Source organism: Chrysochloris asiatica, unplaced genomic scaffold (assembly GCF_000296735.1).
Source record: "Chrysochloris asiatica unplaced genomic scaffold, ChrAsi1.0 scaffold00082, whole genome shotgun sequence".
Taxonomy (NCBI): Eukaryota; Metazoa; Chordata; class Mammalia; order Afrosoricida; family Chrysochloridae; genus Chrysochloris; species Chrysochloris asiatica.
In genome coordinates, this window is record NW_006408600.1 from 116,949 (window position 1) to 123,821 (window position 6,873).

Here is a 6,873-nt window from a genome sequence, read left to right on the forward strand (position 1 = left end):
CTGGAGAAGGATATCATGTTTGGTAAGGTGGAGGGTCAGAGAAAAAGAGGAAGACCCCTAAAGAGATGGATTGGCCAAGTGGCAGTATCGATGGAATCAAGCATGGCATGAGTGGTGAGGTTGGCCCAAGATGGGGCAGTGTTTCGTTCTGCTGTGCATAAGGTTGCTATGGGTCAGTACAGACTCGATGGCATCTAACAACAACAACATAGCTAAATTTTACTTGCATGGGATAGTAATGATACTGTTCGATGATTTCTTCATTCTGTTGGGCCACCTCTCTTCGGAATGGGCACAAATATGGATTTCTTAAAATCAGTTGTCCTATGAATTTTTTTGGCATAATTGAGTGTGTGCCTCCAGTGCTGAATCAGTTTGTTGAACTATTTCAATTTGGATTCTATCAAAAGGGACTTGTTCTTTGCCAGTGCCTTCGATGCACTTTGGACTTTTTTCAGTATCATTGGATCTGTTATCTCTTGGAATCATGTTATCTCTTGGAATGGTTGGATATCGACCATTTCTTTTTGGTACAGTGATTCTGTGTATTCTTTTTATATTCTCTACATAATTTAATATTTTGCTCATAGAATCTTTGAATATTGCAAGTTGAGGCTGAAATTTTTCTTTAGTTCCCTCAGCTTGAGAAATGCTGAATGTGTTCTTCCCTTTTGATTTTCTAACTCCTGGTCTTTGCACATGTCGTTATAGTCTTTGACTTAGTCTTCTTAATGTGCCTTTTAAAATTAGTTATTCAGCTCTTTACCTCATTTTTTCCATTTGCATTAGCATGTCTGCTTTAGAGAACAAGTTTCAGAGTCTCTTCTGACATCCATTTTGGTGTTTTCCTTCTTTTTTGTCTTCTTAATGACCTTTTTGCATTCTTCCTTTATGATATTTTTGATGCCATCACTGGCATCAAAACTGGTCTTCAGTTTTTAGTGTTGAATGCACCAAATCTGTTCTTCAGATGATCTCTAAATTCAGGTGGGGAATGTTCAAGGCCATATTTTGGCTCTTGTGAACTTGTTTTCATTTTCAGCTTGAACTTGCATATGAGCAATCGATAATCTGTTTTAGCATCGCCCTTGGCCTTGTTTTGGCTAATGATATGGAGCTTTTCCACTGTCTTTTTCCATAGATGTGGTCAGTATGGTTTCTGTGTATTCCATCTGGTGAGGTCTGTATGTATAGTTGTCTTGTATGTTGTTTTAAAAAGGTATTTGCAATGAATTTTCTTCTTGAAAAATTCTATCATGCACTCTCCAACATCATTTCTATTACCAAGGTCATATTTTCAAATTGCTGATACTTCTTTGTTTCCAACCTTTGCATTCCAATTGCCAGTAATTATCAATATGTCTGGATTTCATATTTGATCAATTTCAGACTATAGAAGTTGGTAGAATTCTTCAGTTTTATCATCACTGGCTTTAGTGGTTGGTGCGTAAATTTGAATAACAGTTGTATTAGCTGGTCTTTTTTGTAGGTGTATGGATATTATCCAATCATAGACAGCGTTGTACTTCATGACTGATATTGATCATGATGAATGTGATACCATTCCTCTTCTATTTGTCAATACTGGCATAATTAACCATGTGATTGTCAGATTCAAAATGCCCAATACCAGTCCAGTTAAGCTCACTATTTCCTTGAATATCAATGTTTAAGCATTTCATTTCATTTTTGACTATTTCCAGTTTTCCTAGATTCATACTTTGTACATTCCATGTTTTGATTGGTAATTTGATGCTTACAGCTATTTCTCTTGACTTTGAGTTGTGTCCCAGCAGCAAAGGAAAGTTCTGAAAGCTTTACTCCACTCGTGTCATCACAATCAACTCTACACGAGGAGCCTGCTCTTCTGCAATTGTATTTTGAGTGCCTCTCAACCCAAGGGGCTCATTTTCTGGCACTATATCTGACAATATTCTTGCTGTCTTCATCATGTTTCAATATTCAATATTCTGCTGCAATCTGACAGTGTTTCCCTGCTATTTATAAGGTTTTCAGTGAGTAAATATTCAAAAGTAGTCCGTTTCTCCTTCTTCCTAGTGTGTCTTCATCTGAAGCTCATCTAACACCTCTCCACGATGGGTGACCCTGCTGATATTTATAATACCGGTGGCATAGCTTCCAGAATCATAGCAACATGAAAGTCACCACAGTAAGACAAACTGACAGACGAGAAGTGTAATTCAGGGCAGGGTTTTAGGAAGTGGTCTTTCCTTGTTTATTTTAGATTCTAAGGAGCTCTGGTAGTGTAGTGGTTACGAATCGGGCTGTGAACCGCAAGGTCAGCAGTTCGAAACTACCAGCTGTTCCGGGGAGAAAGATGAGGCGTTCTGCTCCCGTAAAGATTTACAGCCTCAGAAACCCTGTGCAGGGTCGCTATGAGTTGGAACAGACTCCACGGCGCTTAACAACAACAACAGTGGCTGCTTGAAATACTTGGAGCTCCTGGATGATAGACAGGCATATCTGTCTCAGTCGTCAGTGTCTCCCCTAACCTCTGCCATGTCTGTGTTTATTCTGTTTTTTTTTTTTTGTTTTTTTTATATAACTTTGAAGTCCTTAGGTTTAGGATCCACCCTACACTGACATGACCTGAACTGGTGATCCCACCAGTACATTATAGAAGGCAATCACATTGTTGTTGTTGTTAAGTGAGTGTAGAGTCTATTCCAACCCATAGTGACCCCATATAGGGTTCCTGAGGAGCAGCTGGTGAACTTGAACCAGCAGCCTTGCAGTTCAAACAGCTGTGCTCTCTGGAACATTAACTCATAATGCTACACTGGGACTCCAGCAATCACATTGCATAACATTAAAAAGCATTGCCTTCAAGAAGTGACTGACTTACAAGCTTTCAAGATCTAGAAGGCATGGAGGAAGGTAGAATCTCCAGTGAGTAGTATCCAATCTGTCTAGGCAGGGCTGATAAAATGAAATGCAGATAGGTCTCTTGTGATACAATAGTGAATAATTGTTATCAGGACTGCTTGTGAGGGTTGAAAATGTAAAGGTAGACATTTTGTAGCAAGGAGGGGAGTGATTAACTCTTCAGCCTAGGAGCAGACATCCTGGGGACCATCAAGGGAGAAGAGCAGAGAGCGGGACCCTACCCAGAGAAGCAGTGATGCCTGAAATGGAGGCAGAGACGATGACGTGGAGAGATGGAGCAGCTGGGGACTTTAGACACAGAGAGGGAGAGGGACTGTGTGCTGATGACCGGGGGGCAGGCTTGTAGTATATACCCTTTGGTTGATTGATGATGCATGATGGGGATTGTAACCATGGCAATGAAACGATATACAATAGGATGAATGTAAAACTAATGTTCTCCCACGTAAACTATCACATAATTCAAAATAATATATATATATATGGAGCTCTGGTAGCGTAGTGGTTACGAATCAGGCTGTGAAACTTAAGTTCAGCGGTTCGAAACTACCAGCCGCTCCGCGGGAGAAAGATGAGGCTTTCTACTCCCGTAAAGATTTACACACTTGGAAACCCTGTACAGGGTTGCTATGGGTCGGAACCGACTCAATGGCACTTAACAACAATATATATATATATACACAACAAAAATCATTGCCTTCTAATCTATTTTGATTTATGGTAACTCTATATGTTATAGAGTAGAATTTCTTCATAGGGTTTTCTTGGATGTGATCTTTTGAAGCGGTTCACCAGAACTTTTTTCTGTGACACTGCAAGGTGGGTTCAAACCACCAACCTTTAGGTTAGTAGTTGAGCACAAACTGTTTGCACTACTAGGGACCTTGTCCTTCACATTATTGTAATTACATTATATTATATTAGGGTAGTAATTGGTTCTATGCATGAAATCATGACAGAAACTAGACCAGTATTTTGCCAAATAATTTGGAGCCATAATTTAGCAAATCTGACACATGAAATGAACTATCATATCAGGTAATACAGATGCTGTAGTTTCAGGGACCACACTTAGAAAATGACTAATATAGGAAGTCTAGATGCAAAACTACGTGACGACAAACCATCCCATCCACAACTCTTTCTGCTTCTCTATTGGCTTCAATAATCCATTGCAAATGGCCACATAGAACTCAGTGAAAATACTCAGTTACTGGGTTTATTAGGGAAGTTAATAGGTTGCAATCCAGCATCAGAAAATGTTTGTTGTTGTTGTTAAGTACCATGGAGTGGGTTCCGACTCATAGTGACCCTGTACAGGGTTTCCGAGGCTGTAAATCTTTACAGGAGCAGAAAGCCTCATCTTTCTCCTGCGGAACAGCTGGTAGTTACGAACTGCTGACCTTAAGGTTAGCAACCTGATTCGTAACCACTACGCTACCAGAGCTCCTTAGAGAATGTTTAAGACACAGTTTTTCCAGTCAGCTGCTGATAAATGCCCACAGGACACATGCCTCCATTATAAGCCTTAGCCTGGAGGCACTTGGCGTCAGCTCCATGGGTCAACACACTTACATCCCTCACTAAAATTCCTGGAGGGACCCCACACTACAAGCAATTCACCTGCCCAAAGTCACTCAGCTTTACTTGTTCCATTGGCTGGGAAGCTCTACCTCATGCTGTGGCTCTTGGCTCTGTTGCTGTTACTCCTCTGCCACTCTTCCACTTACAGCCTTCTGTTCCTGGCTTGAGGAGGTTTAATGCATAGGGATCTCAGCGTCCAAAGGGCACACTCCCTTCCTGGCTCTTCTTTGATGGGAGTGAGCTACCCACTTCCTGAACGTTAGATGGTTCAGTTTATACCCATGCTAGAGTTCAGGTTTTTATAGTTAAAATGAACTCTGCCAACATTACAGCTGAATCATTATTAGTCATCCTATTAGTAACTTCTCCCATCTTCTCTGTTCCCAGAGCCAGCAGGGCAGAAACGTTGTTTGGTGGGTGTTATAGATAATAGTTAGAAGAGAAATGAGATATTTCACTACACCACATTGTTTTTGCTTTTGTTAAGTGCTGTTGAGTTGGTTCTGTCCCAAAGCAACCTTGTATAGGGTTTCCAAGGAGCAGCTGGTGAGTTTGAACCACCAACCTTGGGGTTCAAACCAACTTTATCATCCAGCTCATTAACCCATAGCATCACACCAAGACGTTGTTGGTGGTTATGTGCTATGAAGTTGGTTTTGACTCATATTGACCCTGTATAGGGTTTCCAAGGCTATAAATCTTTACAGGAGCAGAAAGTCTCATTTTTCTCCTGTGGAACCACTGGTGGTTTTGAAATACTGACCTTGAGATTAGCAGCCCAATTTATAACACTATGCTACTAGAGGTCCTTATACCAGGACACTGTTGTTGTTTGTACGTGCCGTTCGAGTCGATTCTGACCCATAGCGACCCTGTAGAGGGTTTCCGAGGAGTGGCTGGTGAGCAGGAACTGCCAACCTTGCAGTTCAAACGGCTTTGCAGTCTGGCGCATTAACCCACAACACCACCCCAGGACTCCTATACCAGGACATTGTTGTTGTTGTTAAGTGCCATTGAGTTGGTTCCGACCCATAGTGACCCTGTATAGGGTTTCCAAGGAGCCACTGGTGACCTTGAACCACGGACCTTGCAGTTCAAATGGCTTTACAGTCTGGCGCACTAACCCACAGCACCACCCCAGGACTCCTGTACCTGGTCATTGTTGTTGTTATTAAGTGCCATTGAATTGGTTCTGACTCATAGCGACCCTGAATAGCCTAAAAGGGAGCTAAAATAAGGGTGTAATCAAAGCCAATCATTGTTGACCTTGTGAAAGAATGCATTGCTATGCTTGCTATAACCAGTTGGCATATTTAAGTTTTTAATATAATTGAAGATGTGCAACTACTTAAACAGCTCAGAAGTTTGAGAAATGTCAGAGACTTCAAGGGGGTTCAGGCACAAGTAAATTATAGAAGGAAGATGGAGACAGGAGAATCAGAGACTTGGGCTTCAGGGACAGGTAAACCACAGAAGGAAGATGGAGACAGGAGAAGTAATCGAGGAGCTATGGTCTTTTAAAAAGAGAGGCATTCAAGGAGAGTGACTGGTGTGGTTGTGTTTCTGGAGTGATCAGGCAGAACTGAAGAGGGCCCTTTTTATCATTGTTATTATTCTGTTGAGTTTATTCTTAATCATGACATACCCAAGTGCACAGAGCAGAACTTCTCCAGAGAGTTTTCAAGACTATGACCTTTTCAGACCTTACTTGCATTGGGCCTCTGATTGAGTTTGGATCACCAGCGATTTAGTTAGTACTCAGAACTTGATCATTTGTGCACCCAGGAACTCCTAGACTTAAAAAAACACTAAAATATTTAGTTTGCCACACTAAATTAAGGAACTCTGGTAGCATTATGGGTTTTGTGTTGGGCTGCTAACCACAAGGTTAGCAATTAGAATCTACCAGCCACTCCATGGGAGAAAAAAATCTGTGCCTGTAAAGATTTACAGCCTAGGAAACCCTATATAAGGTCACTATTAGTTGGATCTAGCTCCATCACACATAACCATCACCACCAGCCTAACTTAAAGAACATGTGTGCATCTGTGTGTATTTATGTATGTGTACATAGGCCATTCCCAACATGAGGTTTTCATGTCTTAAAAGTTATCATAGCATATTTCTCTTTAGGGGAAAAAAAGAGTAAGAATCTGGTAGCTGATTGAATGTTGAAAGACTTTATAAAGTTTGTATCCATTCACGTAGAAATTCTACTTTTATTAATATATTCTAAAGAAATCATTTTTTAATGTACAAAGTGTAAATAATATAAATGCTGCAATGTTCTTATTGTTGTTGTTAAGTGCCATAGAGTCGATTCCGACCCATAGCAACCCTGTATAGGATTTCCAAGGAGCAACTGGTGAGCTTGAGCCACT